Source organism: Ranitomeya variabilis, chromosome 2, assembly GCF_051348905.1.
Source record: "Ranitomeya variabilis isolate aRanVar5 chromosome 2, aRanVar5.hap1, whole genome shotgun sequence".
NCBI lineage: Eukaryota > Metazoa > Chordata > Amphibia > Anura > Dendrobatidae > Ranitomeya > Ranitomeya variabilis.
The window spans coordinates 251,270,503-251,291,390 of NC_135233.1; the positions used below are offsets into that span (position 1 = coordinate 251,270,503).

The following is a 20,888-nucleotide window of genomic DNA, read 5'->3' on the forward strand; positions in this document are numbered from 1 at the left end:
TAAAAGGCTCCTCTGTCCTCCACTCATTACCTGTAGTGATGGCTCCTGTTTGAACTTATCAGTATAAAAGACACCTGTCCACAACCTCAAACAGTCACACTCCAAACTATACTATGGCGAAGACCAAAGAGCTGTCGAAGGACACCAGAAACAAAATTGTAGCCCTGCACCAGGCTGGGAAGACTGAATCTGCAATAGGCAAGCAGCTTGCTGTGATGAAATCAACTGTTGGAGCAATAATAAGAAAATACATACATACAAGACCACTGATAACCTCCCTCGATCTGTGGCTCCACGCAAGATCTCACCCCGTGGGGTCAAAATGATCACAAGAACGGTGAGCAAAAATTTCAGAACCACACAGAGGGACCTGGTGAATGACCTGCATAGAGCTGGGACCACCGTAACAAAGGCTACCATCAGTAACACACTACGCCACCAGGGACTCAGATTCTGCAGTGCCAGACATGTCCCCTGCTTAAGCCAGCCCATCTGAAGTTTGCTAGAGAGCATTTGGATTATCCAGAAGAGTATTGGGGGAATGTCATATGGTCTGATGAAACCAAAGTAGAACTGTTTGGTAGAAACAAAACTCGTTGTGTTTGGAGTAGACAGAGTGCTGAGTTGCATCCAAAGAACACCAAACCTACTGTGAAGCATGGGGGTGGCAACATCATGCTTTGGGGCTGTTTATCTGCAATAGGACCAGGAAGACTGATCCGTATACATGAAAGAATGAATGGGGCCGTGTATTTTGATATTTTGAGTGCAAACCTCCTTCTATCAGCATGGGCATTGAAGATGAAACGTGGAGGGGTCTTTCAGCATGATAATGATCTCAAGCACACCGCCAGGGCAAGAAAGGAGTGGCTTCGTAAGAAGCATATGAAGGTCCTGGAGTGGCCTAGCCAATCTCCAGATCTCAACCCCATAGAAAACCTTTGGAGGGAGTTGAAAGTCTGTGTTGCCCAGCAACAGGCCCAAAACATCACTGCTCTAGAGGAGATCTGCCTGGAGGAATGGACCAACATACCACCAACAGTGTGTGCCAACCTTGGAAAGACTTACAGAAAATGTTTCACCACTGTCATTGCCAACAAAGGTTATATAACAAAATATTAAGATGAACTTTTGCTAATGACCAAATACTTATTTTACACCATATTTTGCTAAATAAATCTTGCCAAATCAGACAAGGTGATTTTCTGGATTTGTTTTCTCATTTTGACTCCCATAGTTGTGGTCTACCTATGATGTCAATTGCAGGCCCTCTCTTATCTTTTTATGTGGGAGAGCTTGCACAATTGGTGGCTGACTAAATACTTTTTTCCCACTGTAATACTAAGATCACCAGTCCCCACCTCCTGCATAATGGTGAGGTAACCAGTCCCAGCTTCCTGTATAATGGTGAGGTCACCAGACCCAGCCTCCTGTATAATAGTGATTTTACCAGTCCCAGCTTCCTGTAAAATAGTGATGTCACCAGTCCCAGCTTCCTGTATAATGGTGAGGTCACCAGTCCCAGCCTCCTGTATAAGAGTGTGGTCGCCAGTCCCAGCCTTCTGTATAAGAGTGAGGTCACCAGGCCCAGCCTCCTGTATGAGTGAGGTCACCAGGCCCAGCCTCCTATATAAGAGTGAGGTCACCAGGCCCAGCCTCCTGTATAAGAGTGAGGTCTCCAGGCCCAGCCTTCTGTATAAGAGTGAGGTCACCGGTCCCAGCCTCCTGTATGAGTGAGGTCACCAGTCTCAGCCTCCTGTATAAGTGATCTCACCAGGCCCAGCCTCCTGTATATGAGTGAGGTCGCCAGGCCCAGCCTCCTGTATAAGAGTGAGGTCACCAGGCCCAGCCTCCTGTATAAGAGTGAGGTCACCAGACCCAGCCTCCTGTATAAGAGTGAGGTCACCAGGCCCAGCCTTCTGTATAAGAGTTAGTTCACCAGGAAACACCTTTTGAATAAAAGTGAGGTCACCAGGCCCAGCCTCCTGTATAAGAGTGAGGTCACCAGGCCTAGCCTCCTGTATAAGAGTGAGGTCACCAGTCCCAGCCTCCTGTATAAGAGTGAGGTCACCAGTCCCAGCCTCCTGTATAAGAGTGAGGTCACTAGTCCAAGCCTCCTGTATGATAGTGATTTCACCAGTCCAAACCTCCTGTATAATAGTAAGATCACCAGTCCCAGCCTCCTGTAAAAAAGTTAGGTCACCAGGCCCAGCTTCTGTAAAATAGTGAGGTCTCCAGGTCCAGCCTCCTGTATAAGAGTGAGGTCACCATGCCCAGCCTCCTGTGTAAGAGTGAGGTCACCAGGCCCAGCCTCCTGTATAAGAATGAGGTCACCAGGCCCAGCCTTCTCTATAAGAGTGAGGTCACCAGGCCCAGCCTCCTGTATAAGAGGTCACCAGTCCCAGCCAGCCCAGCCTTCTCTATAAGAGTGAGGTCACCAGGCCCAGCCTTCTCTATAAGAGTGAGTGAGGTCACCAGGCCCAGCCTCCTGTATAAGAGTGAGGTCACCAGGCCCAGCCTCCTGTATAAGAGTGAGGTCACCAGGCCAAGCCTCCTGTATAAGAGTGAGGTCACCAGGCCCAGTGTCCTGTATAAGAGTGAGGTCACCAGGCCCAGCGTCCTGTATAAGAGTGAGGTCACTAGGCCCAGACTTCTGTATAAGAGTGAGGTAACCAGTCCCAGCTGGCCCAGCCTTCTCTATAAGAGTGAGGTCACCAGGCCCAGCCTTCTGTATGAGTGAGGTCACCAGGCCCAGCCTTCTGTATACGAGTGAGGTCACCAGTCCCAGCCAGCCCAGCCTTCTGTATAAGAGTGTGGTCACCAGTCCCAGCCTCCTGTATAAAAATGCGGTCACCACTTCCAACCTCCTGTATAAGAGTGAGGTCACCAGGCCCAGCCTTCTCTATAATACTGAGGTCACCAGGCCCAGCCTTCTGTATAATAGTGAGGTCACCAGGCCCAGCCTCCGGTGTAATAGTGAGGTCACCAGGCCCAACATTCTGTATAAGAGTGTGGTCACCAGTCCCAGCCTCCTGTATAAAAGTGCGGTCACCACTCCCAACCTCCTGTATGAGTGAGGTCACCAGTCCCAGTCTCATGTATGAGTGAGGTCACCAGGCCCAGCCTCCTGTATAAGAGTGAGGTCACCAGGCCCAGTTTCAAAAATGTAGCTACCACATACAGCAGTGATGTCACCATCCCAAAATTAGCATGTAAAATGACAACAGTCCCAAGTTTATTTTCTGCATGGTCTTTAGAACGACAGGTGAAGGCCCCCAAGCACCATCACCATAAATGGACTGCTATTGAAACGCACAGAGGTATTCTTGTCTAGAATTGCCACCTATACAATCTATAAGCAGTACATGATTTTGCTGAATTGGCCCTTTAAAATTAAAAAGTACCTGATAATATATTTTCCGCTCTGGGTGCTGCACCACGTCTCACTTCCTGTCCTGCAGAGCTACAAGTCACCATACACATCACATACAAATAAAACCACCCACACATTATCACATCAGGACTGGGACTAGTGAGTGCAATCCCCCCTAATAGGAATTTTGGGTAGCCTCCCCTGAAACATGAATGGAGGCAGGAGGGCGGCGTGCCTGGTGCTATGTGCTCGGGTGCTGATGCTCGGTGAGTATCTTCTAACCACCTCTTCTTACACTTTCTAATTCTGTGAATTAAGACATTTCTGAATGGAGGGAGGAGGGGCTGCTCTAAAAAAAAGAGCAGATGTTCCTAATATCAAGTAATGAATTATTAGGAAAGCTCGGCCAGATGCTTTAGTAACAAACCTTCAGCTCTGTGGGGTCATTATATCATGAATTACAAGTTTCTTCCCACTAAAATGTTGCTTTGGCTCCAAGATTTTAATTTTCAAAAGGGCTAATAGAAGAAAATGGACCACAAATTATGTTACACAATTTCTCCTGAGTACACAAATTATCCATATGTGGTTGAAAACTATTTCTGGGGCACAGTGTGAAGCTCAAAAAGAAAGGAGGGCCATATTATAGTGCAGATTTTATTTATTCACTTTTTTGTGGGGTATGACTATTTGGATTAAAGGGATAATCAAAGTTTGAAAATTGCTAATTTTTAGAAATTTGTCACATTTCTGATATTTTTATAAATAAACGCAAAGCATATTGTCCTAAATTTACAATTACCATAAAATAATAGAGCCATGAAAAAATAATCTCATAATCACTGGGATATGTTGAAGCGTTCCAGAGTTATTGGCACATAAAGTGACACATCAGCTTAGAAAAATTTGGCCTGGTCACTAAGTGGTTAAATGCATGTATTTTGGTCTAAGGGCTCATTTCCACTGGCGAGAGACAAATCGGTCCGTAATCTGGACCGAAAAAAGGGATGTAGCGTATGCGATTGTCATGCGAGTGTCATGCAAGTGCAATGCGAGTGCAATGCGATTTTTAATCGCACCATCCATTTTACATCCGTATGACATCCGTATTACTGTCCGATTTGTACGCACCGGTGTCCTTTGAAAAGCCGGCAAATCAGTGCTGTGTACAGTAAAATCACACTGACAGGTTAGAATAGAGTAGATATATACACATAGAATAGGTATATATACATATATATATATGTCAGTGAGACACCTATATATGTATATTTATATTTAATGCAGCGCAAGATAGCATAAAAGCCTCTAATTCAATTGCCGGCTTTTCATTTCTCCTTCCCAAACCCGACAGGATATGAGACATGGTTTACATACAGTAAACCATCTCATATCCCCATTTTTTTTGCATATTCCATACTACTAATTTTAGTAGTGTGTATGTGCAAAATTTCGGCGCTGTAGCTATTAAATTTAAGGGTTAAATGGCGGAAAAAATTGGCGTGGGCTCCCGCGCAATTTTCTCCGCCAGAGTAGTAAAGCCAGTGACTGAGGGCAGATATTAATAGCCAGGAGAGGGTCCATGGTTATTGGCCCCCCCGTGGCTAAAAACATCTGCCCCTAGCCACCCCAGAAAAGGCACATCTGTAAGATGCGCCTATTCTGGCACTTGGCCACTCTCTTCCCACTCCCGTGTAGCGGTGGGATATGGGGTAATGAAGGGTTAATGCCACCTTGCTATTGTAAGGTGACATTAAGCCAGATTAATAATGGAGAGGCGTCAATTATGACACCTATCCATTATTAATCCAATAGTATGAAAGGGTTAAAAACACACACACATGATTAAAAAGTATTTTAATGAAATAAACACACAGGTTGATTTAATATTTTATTGCTCTCTCAATCCATGTGATGACCCTCGCTTGGAAAAATAATAAACCAACAATATACATACCCTCTCTGATGAACTGTCACGTCCCACGATGTAAATCCATCTGAAGGTGTTAAAATATTTTACAAGCAGGAGCCCTGCTATAATGCAGCTGTGCTCGTGCTTGTAAGCCCCGGGGAATGAAGGAAATGTAGGTCAATTACCTATAGTTACCTTCAGTCGCGGTGATGCGCCCCCTGGTGGATGTCCTCATATGACCTGGAGCGTGGGAAAAAGTTCCCAGGCTGCAGTTCATGAGAACATCCAGCAGGGGCGCATCACCGCGACTGAATGTAAGTATAGATCACTCTGCTTTCCTTTCAGCACCCGGGGATTACATACATGAGCGAGTGCCTTAGCACAGCTCCTGCCTGTAATATTAGTTAACCCCTTCAGATGGATTACCTCGTGGGACGTGACAGTTTATCGGAGGGTATGTATATTGTGTGTTTATTATTTTGCCAAGCGAGGGTGTTGCTGATGGATTGAGAGAGCAATAAATTATTAAAACAACCTGTTTGTTTCTTTCATTAAAATACTTTTTAATCATGTGTGTGTGTGTTTTTTAACCCTTTCATACAATTGGATTAATAATGGATAGGTGACATAATTGACGCCTCTCCATTATTAATCTGGCTTAATGTCACCTTACAATAGCAAGGTGACATTAACCCTTCATTACCCCATATCCCACTGCTACAGGGAGTGGGAAGAGAGTGGCCAAGTGCCAGAATTGGCGCATCTTCCAGATGTGCCTTTTCTGGGGTGGCTGGGGGCAGATGTTTTTAGCCACGGGGGGGGCCAATAACCATGGTCCCTCTCTAGGCTATTAATATCTGCCCTCAGTCACTGGCTTTACTACTCTGGCGGAGAAAATTGCGCGGGAGCCTACGCCATTTTTTTCCGCGATTTAACCCTTAAATGTTATAGCTACAGCGCCGAAATTTTGCACATACACACTACTAACATTAGTAGTGTGGAATATGCAAAAAAAAGGGGGATATGAGATGGTTTACTGTATGTAAACCATGTCTCATATCCTGTCGGGTTTGTGAAGGAGAGAGCAAAAGCCGGCAATTGAATTAGCGGCTTTTATGCTCTCTTGCGCTGCATTAAATATAAATATACATATATAGGTGTCTCACTGACATATATATATGTATATATACACATTCTATGTGTATATATCTAGTCTATTCTAACCTGTCAGTGTGATTTTACTGTACACCGCGCTGAATTGCCGGCTTTTCAAAGGACACCGGTGCGTAAAAATCGGACAGAACTCGCATGGTGCGAGTGCTGTGCGATTTTTTTCTCGCACCCATTGACTTGCATTGGCGAGTCTCGTCCGAGACTCGCAGCAAGGGCTCATTTCCACATGCGAGGCACACGTCCGTATCTCGCATGTGGAAACCAAGCTGTGGAGCCGGCACTCCAGAGCGGAGCGTGCGGCCGCATAGGAACACATGGAGCTGCACAGCTCCGCTCCAAAGTGCCGGCGCCAGAGCTTGGTTTCTACATGCGAGACACGGACGTGTGCCTCGCATGTGGAAATGAGCCCCAAATCGCAGCATGCTGCGATTTTTTTCTTAGTCCGATTTCGGCCGAGAAAAAAATCGCAAATGAAAAGACAACTATTGAATAACATTGGTCCGAGTGCAATCCGATTTTTTATCGGATTGCACTCGTCCGTTTTCCTCGCCAGTGGAAATGAGCCCTAAAAATCACTTTTGTATTAGGGTTTCATTACAAACTTTGCACTGTCTGCCTTCTCTAGCCTCTTTGTGTTGCACTGTCTATTGCTCACTGCAGAATGAGTTGCCCGAGATCTGTCTGTACCGGATACATTGTAACATATCCTCAGCTGTGAGAAGTAGTACGTCGGTTTTTTTTTTTCTGTTATCACTTGTGGGTATTTTGTCTGGATAGGTATCACAGCCGGGAAGCACCTGACAGTGGCCAGAAATACCATTAATGCCACCATCGGCCACCCCCTTCTCCTGCCCGTCTGTCACCTTGACCCATCAGTTCTCCAAATACACAGTGGAATGGGAATTCGAGAACCATTCAATCCTGTATCACACGGTTCTGAACTGCACCCTGGATTCTCGGGGAACCCCTGTCTTGATCTTAGATGATCATTTTCTGGTGTATCCCACATACAGCGGCAGAGTGGAATTCTACAAAGAGAACTCGTCGCTCCTGATATACAACGTCCAGGAGAATGACAGCGGCACCTACAAAATCAGCTTCTACATGAACCATCACACAGCAAGCGAAACCATCGACGTCAGAGTCCTAACGAAACAACTGTCCGGTATAAACTACTGTATATTATAGTGTCACTCAGTTACTTGGCAATGGATGCAAGTGTCATCAGGAGATCTGTCACTTTTCTGGTACATAACCCCCAATTTATGTATAGTCATGGGGCCAACCTCTCAGGCCGGCGTCACACTGGCGAGTTTTACGGACGTAAGAGCGCAGAAACTACGTCCGTAAAACTCGCATAACATACGGCACAATTATTCTCAATGGGGCTGCTCCTATCAGCCGTATATTACGGTTCAGTATTATACGGCTTTCTACGGCCGTACAAAATCGCAGCATGCTGCGTTTGTCAGCGTACTGCGCAAAAAAATCGCCAATGAAAGTCTATGGGGGCGAGAAAAATACGGATTCCACACGGACCTGCAGTGTGACTTGCGAGAAATACGCAGCGCTGTTAGTGAAAAGTCGGTAATTCAATTGCCGGCTTTTCATTTCTCCTTCCCAAACCCGACAGGATATGAGACATGGTTTACATACAGTAAACCATCTCATATCCCCCTTTTTTTTGCATATTCCACACTACTAATGTTAGTAGTGTGTATGTGCAAAATTTCAGCGCTGTAGCTGCTAAAATAAAGGGTTAAATGGCGGAAAAAATTGGCGTGGGCTCCCGCGCAATTTTCTCCGCCAGAGCGGTAAAGCCAGTGACTGAGGGCAGATATTAATAGCCAGGAGAGGGTCCATGGTTATTGGCCCCCCCGTGGCTAAAAACATCTGCCCCCAGCCACCCCAGAAAAGGCACATCTGGAAGATGCGCCTATTCTGGCACTTGGCCACTCTCTTCCCACTCCCTGTAGCGGTGGGATATGGGGTAATGAAGGGTTAATGCCACCTTGCTATTGGAAGGTGACATTAAGCCAGATTAATGATGGAGAGGCGTCAATTATGTCACCTATCCATTATTAATCCAATTGTAGGAAAGGGTTAAAAAACACACACACACATGATTGAAAAGTATTTTAATGAAATAAACACAGCGGTTGTTGTAATAATTTATTGTTCTCTCAAATCCATTTGCAGTCCCTCGCTTGGCAACATAATAAACGCACAAGATACATACCTTCTGCTGTCAGATCACGTCCCACGATGTAATCCATCTGAAGGGGTTAACTAATATTACAAGCAGGAGCCCTGCAAATGCAGCTGTGCTCCGTGCTTGTAATTCCCCTGCGAATGAATGAAATGTAGGTCATTGACCTACATTTCATTCATTCGCGGTGATGCGCCCCCTGGTGGATGTCCTCATATGACCTGGAGCGTGGGAAAAAGTTCCCAGGCTGCAGTTCATGAGAACATCCACCAGAGGGCGCCTCACCGCGAATGAATGAAATGTAGGTCAATGACCTACATTTCATTCATTCGCAGGGGAATTACAAGCACGGAGCACAGCTGCATTTAGCAGGGCTCCTGCTTGTAATATTAGTTAACCCCTTCAGATGGATTACATCGTGGGACCTGATCTGACAGCAGAAGGTATGTATCTTGTGCGTTTATTATGTTGCCAAGCGAGGGACTGCAAATGGATTTGAGAGAACAATAAATTATTACAACAACCGCTGTGTTTATTTCATTAAAATACTTTTCAATCATGTGTGTGTGTGTTTTTTAACCCTTTCCTACAATTGGATTAATAATGGATAGGTGTCATAATTGACGCCTCTCCATCATTAATCTGGCTTAATGTCACCTTCCAATAGCAAGGTGGCATTAACCCTTCATTACCCCATATCCCACCGCTACAGGGAGTGGGAAGAGAGTGGCCAAGTGCCAGAATAGGCGCATCTTCCAGATGTGCCTTTTCTGGGGTGGCTGGGGGCAGATGTTTTTAGCCACGGGGGGGCCAATAACCATGGACCCTCTCCTGGCTATTAATATCTGCCCTCAGTCACTGGCTTTACCGCTCTGGCGGAGAAAATTGCGCGGGAGCCCACGCCAATTTTTTCCGCCATTTAACCCTTTATTTTAGCAGCTACAGCGCTGAAATTTTGCACATGCACACTACTAACATTAGTAGTGTGGAATATGCAAAAAAAAAGGGGATATGAGATGGTTTACTATATGTAAACCATGTCTCATATCATGTCGGGTTTGTGCAGGAGAAATGAGAAGCCGGCAATTGAATTACCGGCTGTTCACAGATATCGCGCTGAATGAAATCTAAATACAGAATATATATATATATGTGTCTCAATGACATATATATATATATATACTGTATATATGTTTTAATGAACATTTGAGCACATAAATCCATTAGATGTCGGTTTTGCAAGCCTGCGCAAAAATCTCGCAGTACGGATGCCATACGGATTACATACGGAGGATGCCATGCGCAAAATACGCTGACACACCCTGACTACGGATCACTATTTTGGGAACATTTCACCGTATTACGGCCGTAAAATACGTGGCGTATTGTCTTACGCCGAGTGTGACGCCGGCCTCATTTGCAGTGTTGTGAATAAGTGTTCGCCCCCTTCCTGATTTCCTATTCTTTTGCATGTTTGTCACACTTAAATGTTTCAGATCACCAAACAAATGTAAATATTAGTCAAAGATAACACATGTAATCACAAAAGGCAGTTTTTAAATGAAGGTCCTTATTATTAAGGAAAGTAGAAATCCAAACCTACAGGGCCCTGTGTGAAAAAGTAATTGCCCCCTAAACTTAACTGGTTATTAGTGATGAGCGAATATACTCGTTAGGCTATGTGCACACGTTCAGGATTTTTTGCGTTTTTTCGGCCGTTTTCCGCTGAAAAAAAAAGCTTAAAAAATGCATACATAAGCATCCCATAATTTTTAATGCATTCTGCAATTTTTGTGCACATGATGCTTTTTTTCCGCAAAAAAAAAACACATCATGGTTAAAAAATGCAGCATGTTCATTAATTTTGAGGATTTTTCGCGTTTTTACCGCTATTTAATGCATTGGAAAGCTCCGGAAAAAAAAACGCAAAAAAAACTCACAAAAAAACACTCAGAAAACGTGAGAAAAACGCGAAAAAAATAGCAGAAAAAAATGCATGTGGATTTCCTGCAGAAAAAGTCCGGTTTTGTTCAGGAAAATTCTGCGGAAAATCCTGACGTGTGCACATAGCCTTACTCGAGATTTCCCGAGCACGCTCCTCCAAGTATTTTTTAGTGCTCGGAGTTTTAGTTTTTAGCGCCGCAGCTGAATTATTTACATCTGTTAAGCCAGCATAAGTACATGTGGGGGTTGCCTGGTTGCTAGGGAACCCCCACATGTACTTATGCTGGCTAACAGATGTAGATCATTCAGCTGCGGCGCTAAAAACTAAAACTCCGAGCACTAAAAAATACTCAGAGGTCACCAGACTGTGCTCAGAAAATCTCGAGTAAGGAGTATATTCGTTCATCACTACTGGTTAGGCATCCCTTAACAGCAACAACTGCAATCAAGCATTAGTGATAACTGGCAATGAGTCTTTTACAAAGCTCTAGTGGAATTTTCGCCCGTCATCTTTAAAGAATTGTTGTAATTCAGTCACATTGGAGGGTTGCCGAGGTTGCCCTCAGATTTCTGCCCCTATAATGTCCTCAGATTTCTGCCCCTATAATGTCCTCAGATTTCTGCCCCCATAATGTCCTGATTTCTGCCCCCATCCCCTTCCTTTCCGAGTGCAGTTGCATGTGGTGGAGAAATCTGAGGAACACAGTAGTATACAGCACTTCCCACATAGTAGTATACAGCACAGCCCGCTTAGTAGTATATAGCATAGCCCGCATAGTAGTATACAGCACCGCCCACACAGTAGTATACAGCACAGCCCACATAGCAGTATACAGCACTGCCCACATAGTAGTATACAGCACAGCCCACACAGTAGTATACAGCACAGCCCACATAGCAGTATACAGCACAGCCCACATAGTAGTATACAGCACAGCCCACAAAGTAGTATACAGCACAGCCCACATAGTAGTATATAGCACAACCCACACAGTAGTATACAGCACTGCCCACATAGTAGTTTATAGCACAGCCCGCATAGTAGTATACAGCACCGCCCACACAGTAGTATACAGCACAGCCCGCATAGAAGTATACAGCACCGCCCACACAGTAGTATATAGCACAGCCCACATAGTAGTATATAGCACAGCCCAAATAGTAGTATATAGCACAGCCCGCATAGTAGTATACAGCACCGCCCACACAGTAGTATATAGCACAGCCCACATAGTAGTATATAGCAAAGCCCACATAGTAGTATATAGCACAGCCCGCATAGTAGTATACAGCACAGCCCACACAGTAGTATATAGCACAGCCCACATAGCAGTATATAGCACAGCCCACACAGTAGTATACAGCACTGCCCGCATAGTAGTATATAGCACAGCCCGCATAGTAGTATACAGCACATCCCACATTGTAGTATGTAGCACAGCCCACATAGTAGTATATAGCACAGCCTACACAGTAGTCTACAGCACTGCCCACATAGCAGTATATAGCACTGTCCACATAGTAGTATATAGCACAGCCCGCATAGTAGTATACAGCACCGCCCACACAGTAGTATACAGCACCGCCTGCATCTCTCCTTCTGGCAGTTCGGTGTCTTCAGCTCCAGCCTCCCATTACCCAGCCATCTGGAGCTGGAGCACTTACCACAAACCGCAAGACCGCCTGTGAAGAGCCGGCGAGTGACTTCAGAAGCGTGATCATGTGACCTGATCACGCTGCTGTTGCTTCACTGATGCGGAAGTGCCGACGGTGGTCAGGGCATAGATCAAGGGTACTAGCGTCTAAAGACGCTAGTACATCCTTGGGAACCGACGCGCAGCACTTTCTCTGAGTCGGCTGTCAATTTGACAGCCGCCTCAGAGAACGGAAGAATCTCAGTGTGGGGGAGGCAGAATTCCGCCGACGGGGAGCCTCCTCCTTGGACCGCCGCATCAGGTGGCCTGCTGGCTCCCCCCTGTCGGCTGCGCCCGGGGCACATGCCCCGGCTGCCCCCCCCCGGATACGCCACTGGCTGAGCTTCTCGGTAAGGTCCTCACAACTGTTGTAGATGTTCTAGATGTTATTTCTTCCTCTCTGTCCCCCAGATGGTATGGATAGGACAAACCCGTATGACTAATGGCCTGAGGCTTGTTTATAGGGATACTTACACAGAAAATTTGTAAGGTTCATTTTAAATTTAACTTAAGACATGTGAGAGACTCCCCAAAAGTATGAAAGAAGGTGATGTGGTCAGATGAGACCAAAATTGAACTTTTTGGTCACTAAGGTAAACGCTATGTCTAGCACCAAACCAACACAGCTCATCACCCGAAAAACACAATTCCCACAGTGAAACATTGTGGTTGCAATATCATGCTGTTGGAATGTTTTTCAGCAGCAGGTACAGGGAAAATGGTCCGAGTCAAGGGGAAGATGCATGGTGCGAAATACAGGGATATTCTTCAGCAAAACCTGTTTCAGTCTGTCAGTGATTTGAGACTGGGACAGAGGTTCACCTTTCAACAAGACAATGACCCAAAGCATACTGCTAAAGCAACACTTGAGTGGTTTAACGGAAAATGTGTAAATGTTTTGGTGTGGCCTAGTAAAGTCCAGACCTTCATCCAATCTGTGGTCAGACTTGAAGATTGCTGTTCACCATCTAAGTTGAAGAAGCTGGAGCAGATTCGCCTTGCCTTGAGTAATGAGCAACAATTCCAGTGGGCAGATGTGGAAAGCTCATAGAGACTTATCCAAAGTGACTTGTATCTAAAATTGCTGCAAAAGGAGGCTCTACAAAGTACTGACTTTAGGGTTGTGAATAGTTATACATAATGACGTTTTCAGTTGTTTTGTCTTATTTCTTGTTTGCTTTACAAAAAAAAAAGAAAACCAAGTTTTCACAGTTGTAGGCATGTTCTTTACATGAACTGATGGAAAAGCTAAAAAAACAAAACAAAACTGAAATTCCAGGCTGTGAGGTAGGTAAAGACAAAAAATGCCAAGGGGTATATATTTTCATAAGCCACTGTATATACAACAGTCTCTGTGCATCTCCTGTGTGATGTATGCACAGCAGTCTCAATGTCTCCCTACGTGATGTATATACAGCAGTCTCGGCGTCTCCTATGTTATGTGCACTGAAGACCTCCCACTGCTTGAGTTCTATGTTATGTGAGCAGTGATGAATTTCCCTCTTTGAGGAGACCTGCAGTGTAATATACATGTGTTCAGGACCACTTACTGCTGCGATCAGTTCATTACAAAACTTATTGCAAAGAATCAACTGTGCTAAAGACTGCAAGTAGCAACATCATCACTACCACCTAATATCACTCCTCACCAAAGAGGAGCAGCTCCAGCCAACACACTACACTAGGGACAAGTTCAGTAAATGCCATACATCGCAGGATAATTTTTAAGTTGATTTTATAGGTCTGTGAATTATGGAATAAATATCCAAATGGCTTTTGGCAGAAAAAAATATTTCTCACCAAAATTAAATAAACGTTTGATATTGCTGTAATTGTACCAACCTGAAGAATCCTGCTTCCAAGTAATTTTTAATGCATAAGTATGGGCATGAAGACAATCCACCCTCTCCACCCCCCAAAAATTGCAGAATTGTTTTTTTTTTCCCACCGAATCAGCGCCCTGGATTTTTTTCTGTTTTTTTTCAGCACATTATGTGGTAAAGTGAATGGCATCATACAGCAATACAACTAGTCCCGTAAAATACAAGCTCTCATGCTGCTAATCTACTATATAATTGTCTAAGGGTCACTTCTGTCTTTCTGTCTGTCTTTCTGTCTGTCTGTCTGTCACGGAAATCCCAAGTCACTGATTGGTCGTGGCAAAACATCCATGACCAATCAGCGACGGGCACAGTCCGGCGGCAAAATGGCCGCTCCTTACTCCCCACATTCAGTGCCCGCTCCATACTCCCCTCCACTCAGCGCTCACACAGGGTTAATGGCAGCGTTAACGGACCGTGTTATGCCGCGGTGTAACGCAGTCCGTTAACGCTGCTATTAACCCTGTGTGACCAACTTTTTACTATGCAGCCTATGCAGCATCAATAGTAAAAAGATCTAATGTTAAAAATAATAAAAAAATAAAAAATAGTTATATACTCACCGTCCGTCGGCCCCCTGGATCAGGAACAGGCCTTTCCTGGCTCCTCTCGATTCTCCGGTGACCGCTCCATGCATTGCGATCTCGCGAGATGATGACGTACCAGTGTCGCGAGACCGCTACGTCATCATCTCCCGAGACCGCAATGCACTCTTGGGACCGGAGCGCCCGAGGAGCATCGGTAAACGCCTCGCTTGGATCCGGGGGCCAACGGAGGGTGAGTATAGAACTATTTTTTATTTTAATTCTTTTTTTAACAGGTATATGATGCCCACATTGCTATATACTACGTGGGCTGTGCAATATTCTACGTGGGCTGTGCAATATACTACGTGGCTGTGCAATATACTACGTGGGTTGTGCAATATACTACGTGGGCTGTGCAATATACTACGTGGCTGTGCAATATACTACATGGCTGTGCAATATACTACGTGGGCTGTTATATACTGCGTGACTGTGCTATATACTATGTGGCTGTGCAATATACTGTGTGGCTGTGCAATATACTGCGTGGCTGTTCAATATACTACGTGGGCTGTGGAATATACTATGTGGGCTGTGCAATATACTATGTGGCTGCGCAGTATACTACGTGGCTGAGCAATATACTATGTGGGCTGTGCAATATACTACGTGGCTGTGCAATATACTATGTGGGCTTTGCAATATACTACATGGCTGTGCAATATACTGCATGGCTGTGCAATATACTGCGTGGCTGTGCAATATACTGCGTGGCTGTGCAATATACTACGTGGCTGTGCAATATACTATGTGGGCTGTGCAATATACTACGTGGCTGTGCAATATACTACGTGGGCTGTGCAATATACTACATCGCTGTGCAATATACTACGTGGCTGTGCAATATACTACGTGGCTGTGCAATATACTATGTGGCTGCACAATATACTGCGTGGCTGCGCTATATACTATGTGGCTGTGCTATATCCTACGTGGCTGTGCAACAAACTACGTGGGCTGTGCAATATACTACGTGGGCTGTGCAACATACTACGTGGGCTCTGCAATATACTACGTGAGCTGGGCAATATACTACGTGGGCTGTGCAATATACTACGTGGGCTGTGCAATATACTACATGGGCTGGGCAGTATACTACAAGGGCTGTGCAATATATTACGTGGGCTGTGCAATATACTACGTGGGCTGTGCAATATACTACGTGGGCTGTGCAATATACTACGTGGCTGTGCAATATACTATGTGGGCTGTGCAATATACTACGTGGCTGTGCAATATACTATGTGGGCTATGCAATATACTACTTGGGCTGTGCAATATACTACGTGGGCTGGGCAATATACTACGTGGGCTGTGCAATATACTATGTGGGCTATGCAATATACTACGTGGGCTGTGCAATATACTACGTGGGCTGGGCAATATACTACGTGGGCTGGGCAATATACTACATGGCTGTGCAATATACTACATGGGCTGTGCAATATACTATGTGGCTGGGCAATATACCACGTGGGCTGTGCAATATACTACGTGGCTTTGCAATATACTACGTGGCTGTGCAATATACTACGTGGCTGTGCTATGTACTACATGGCTGTGCTATATACTACGTGGGCTGTTATATACTACGTGGCTGTGCTATATACTACGTGGGCTGTTATATACTATGTGGCTGTGCTATATAGTATGTGGCTGTGCTATATACTACATGGCTGTGCTATACACTACATGACCGGCCGCGAACAATCAGCGACAGGCGCAGTCCGGCCACGAATTGGCGCGGGATTTGAACCACGCTTCGCTAATTGGTCGCGCCCGGCCGGCCGAATCCTGTGTATTCAATGTATTATTCTAAAATCTTCATAAATAAACTACATATATATTCTAGAATACCCGATGCGTTAGAATCAGGCTACCATCTAGTAACATTAATAAGATCCCTGCTTGCTGGAATGTTGATCACAGGCTCCAGACATTGAAGTAGGGCTCTTTAGCTCTTGCACACTGTCACAAGCTCTGCAGCTATGTGAGCTGTACATTATCTGGTGGAAAACAGTAAATATTTCCGTTCATTGACATTCAGCAGTGATCTTGGAAACTTGGCTACCTGCTAGTATTATGGGAGGGCATGGTACTGCCCGTGTAATATGCTGACAGGATGAGTCTGCCACAAGACTGCCGTCAGCAGTGAATTTCCATCCCTGAAGTTCTGCTGTGACTGATCAGTATAGGCCGCATCCTATGTAAATTATTAGGCTGACAGACATTACCATCTGACTAAATCTGTCTTGTTGCCCACAGAAACCAATCAGAGCTCAGCTTTAATTTCTTATACATCTCTGGGGAAATTAAAGCTGTGCATTGATTGTTTGCTATGGGCAAAATGGCTGAGGGAAAAGTGGAGCTGGCCATAGCAACCAAATCCCGATCTTGTTTCTCAAAGACTGTTCAAGAAATGAAAGTAAGGGTCCCTTTCCACTTGCGAGAGAAAAAACGGTCCGTAATCTGGACCGAAAAAACGGATGTAACGTATGCGATTGTCATACGAGTGTCATGCGAGTGCAATGCGAGTGCAATGCGATTTTTAATCGCATCATCCGTTTTTTGTAATCGCATCATCCGTATGACATCCGTATGACATCCGTATTACTGTCCGATTTGTACGCACCGGTGTCCTTTGAAAAGCCGGCAAATCAGTGCTGTGTACAGTAAAATCACACTGACAGGTTAGAATAGAATAGATATATACACATAGAATGTGTATATATACATATATGTATGTCAGTGAGACACCTATATATGTATATTTATATTTAATGCAGCGCTAGATAGCATTAAAGCCGCTAATTCAATTGCCGGCTTTTGCCCTCTCCTTCCCAAACCCGACAGGATATGTCCTCATGAACTGCAGCCTGGGAACTTTTTCCCACGCTCGAGGTCATATAAGGACATCCAGCAGGGGGCACATCACCGCGACTGAAGGTAACTATAGGTCATTGACCTACATTTCCTTCATTCGCCGGGGCTTACAGACACGAGCACAGCTGCATTAGCAGGGCTCCTGCCTGTAAAATATTTTAACCCCTTCAGATGGATTACCTCGTGGGACGTGACAGTTCATCAGAAGGTATGTATATTGTGGGTTTATTATTTTGTCAAGCGAGGGTCTTCAGCTGGATTGAGAGAGCAATAAAATATTAAAACAACCGGTGTGTTTATTTCATTAAAATACTTTTTAATCATGTGTGTGTGTTTTTTTAACCCTTTCATAATTGACGCCTCTCCATTATTAATCTGGCTTAATGTCACCTTACAATAGCAAGGTGGCATTAACCCTTCATTACCCCATATCCCACCGCTACACGGGAGTGGGAAGAGAGTGGCCAAGTGCCAGAATAGGCGCATCTTCCAGATGTGCCTTTTCTGGGGTGGCTGGGGGCAGATGTTTGTAGCCAGGAGGGGGCCAATAACCATGGTCCCTCTCTAGGCTATTAATATCTGCCCTAAGTCACTGGCTTTACCGCTCTGGCGGAGAAAATTGCGCGGGAGCCCACGCCAATTTTTTCCGCGATTTAACCCTTTAATTTAATAGCTAGAGCCCCCAAATTTGACCCACAGACACTTCTTACATTAGTGAAGAGGAATATGTACTAAAAGAAGGGATATGAGATGGTTTACTGTATGTAAACCATGTCTCATATCCTGTCGGGTTTGGGAAGGAGAGGGCAAAAGCCGGCAATTGAATTAGCGGCTTTAATGCTATCTAGCGCTGCATTAAATATAAATATACATATATAGGTGTCTCACTGACATATATATGTATATATACACATTCTATGTGTATATATCTATTCTATTCTAACCTGTCAGTGTGATTTTACTGTACACAGCACTGATTTGCCGGCTTTTCAAAGGACACCGGTGCGTACAAATCGGACAGTAATACGGATGTCATACGGATGATGCGATTACAAAAAACGGATGATGCGATTAAAAATCGCATTGCACTCGCATGACACTCGCATGACACTCGCATGACAATCGCATACGTTACATCCGTTTTTTCGGTCCAGATTACGGACCGTTTTTTCTCTCGCAAGTGGAAAGGGACCCTAAGGATCAGATTATAGATATTTCTACATGTTTCCCTGATGCCAGTTCTAATAAATCTTCTCCAGGGCGTCCACTATATGAGGCATTTGTACTTTAGACTTTCTACTAGTTTCCACTTTAACCCCTTGCAGCTCAAGATGCACTAATACATGGGTCCCCAACAGCAACATTTCAGTGGTGAGATTCAGGTGGGGCATCTGTTCAGGTGCCCATCGCCACCTTCTCCCACCCTAATCAAACAAGCACACGTTCATGTCCCTTAGGCCGGTTTCACACGTCAGTGGCTCCGGTACGTGAGGTGACAGTTTCCTCCCGTACCGGAGACACTGACACACGTAGACCCATAAAAATCAATGCATCTGTGCAGATGTCATTGATTTTGTGCGGACCGTGTGCGGACCGTGTCTCCGTGTGCCAAACACGGAGACATGTCAGTGTTCGTGGGAGCGCACGGATTACACGGACCCAATAGAGTCAATGGGTCCGTGTAAAACACGCACCTCACACGGACATTCTCCGTCTGGGGTCCGTGTGGCGTGCCGGAGACAGCGCTACAGTAAGCGCTGTCCCTCCCACATGGTGCTGAAGCCGGTATTCATATCTTCCCTGTAGCACCGTTTGCTACAGAGAAAATATGAATGATAGTGTTTAAAATAAAGATCCATGTGTCCGCCGCCCCCCCACCCCCTGTGCGCCCCCCCCGCTGGTCAGAAAATACTCACCCGGATCCCCCGTCGGCAGTCGCTCCTTCCTGGTCTGGCCGCGCCTCCTACTGTATGCGGCCGATTACACTCATGAATATGTGGCTCCACCTCCAATAGGGGCGGAGCCGCCTATTCATGAGTGTAAATGAGCGGCCCCACGTGACCGCATACAGTAAGCCACGGCCAGACCAGGAAGGAGCGACTGCCGACGGGGGATCCGGGTGAGTATTTTCTGACCAGCGGGGGGGGCGCACAGGGGGTGGGGGGGCGGCGGACACATGGATCTTTATTTTAAACACTATTCTTCATATTTTCCCTGCAGCAAACGTTGCTGCAGGGATGATATGAATCGCAGCTTCAGCACCATGCAGAGTGGGTACCACACGCTCCGTGTGGTACCCACTCGCCATACGGGCGGCACACGTGTGCCGCAGGTATGGCCTCCGTGAGTTCCCAGGCACACGGACACGGATAACTCCGGTACCGATTTATTCCGGTACCGGAATTATCTGGACGTGTGGGACAGCCCTTAGGGGGAAAAAGAACATATTTGGCAGCATCTTGTCCATGAAAATCTGGTCAAAATATAAAACTAATTTTTGCCCAGAAGGTAAACACAGGAAAATAAAATTCTAGCCCCCTCCCCTCAAAAAAAAAAAAAAATAGAGTAAAAAGCAATCACAATGTCGTACGTACTCGAAAATAGTAAAATAAAAGCTGCAGCTCACAACAAGCACACACACGGAAAAAAAAACAAAAAACAAAACACACAAACCCTGGATAGAGATCGATGGCCAGAAAAAAAAAGTTAAAATCTCAGTATTTTTCTGCAATGTGAGACATGTTGAGTTTTCTATAGGGAAGCAATGTGAAAAATAAATTATTAAAAATAATTAAATAAACCTTTTTGATGTTTTTCAGATTCAGCTGCAGCGAGAATATGGAAACCCTGGATATTAATTTTCGGAAAAGTTCTGTGCTTCTTCCCACTCGCTGCCCTAATGATCATCATCTATATTAGAGGATGAGAGATCCCACGTGCTTCATTTCTGGAAAATCCATATACTGGACGGACTAGTTTCACTTAAAGGGGTTGTATAATGTGGGGACCCCCATACAGAGACAACAGCAGTGTGTTGCTGCCAATGGGAACACTGTGATTACATGCTCATTAAGTTATCACGTAGTCATAGGATGCAGATTGCTGGGGATCCGACCAACTGGGACCCCAGAGATCCCAAAATCAGGGCTCTGCAGCTCTCTCCTGACAACTGGAAAAGTGTACATGCTCAGCCTCCGCTCAATTCACTGTCTATGGGATTGATGGAAATAGCA

General features: G+C 45.2%; 1 long non-coding RNA gene across 1 annotated transcript; it reads left to right on the forward strand.

Annotated features, from left to right (window-relative positions):
- The first annotated feature begins 3,544 nt into the window (after positions 1–3,544).
- LOC143809311 (uncharacterized) lies at positions 3,545–20,838 on the forward strand. Its single transcript, XR_013222210.1, has 3 exons — positions 3,545–3,639; positions 7,236–7,623; positions 20,475–20,838. It is a non-coding gene; the product is annotated as an uncharacterized LOC143809311 (long non-coding RNA).
- The last annotated feature ends 50 nt before the right edge of the window (positions 20,839–20,888 follow it).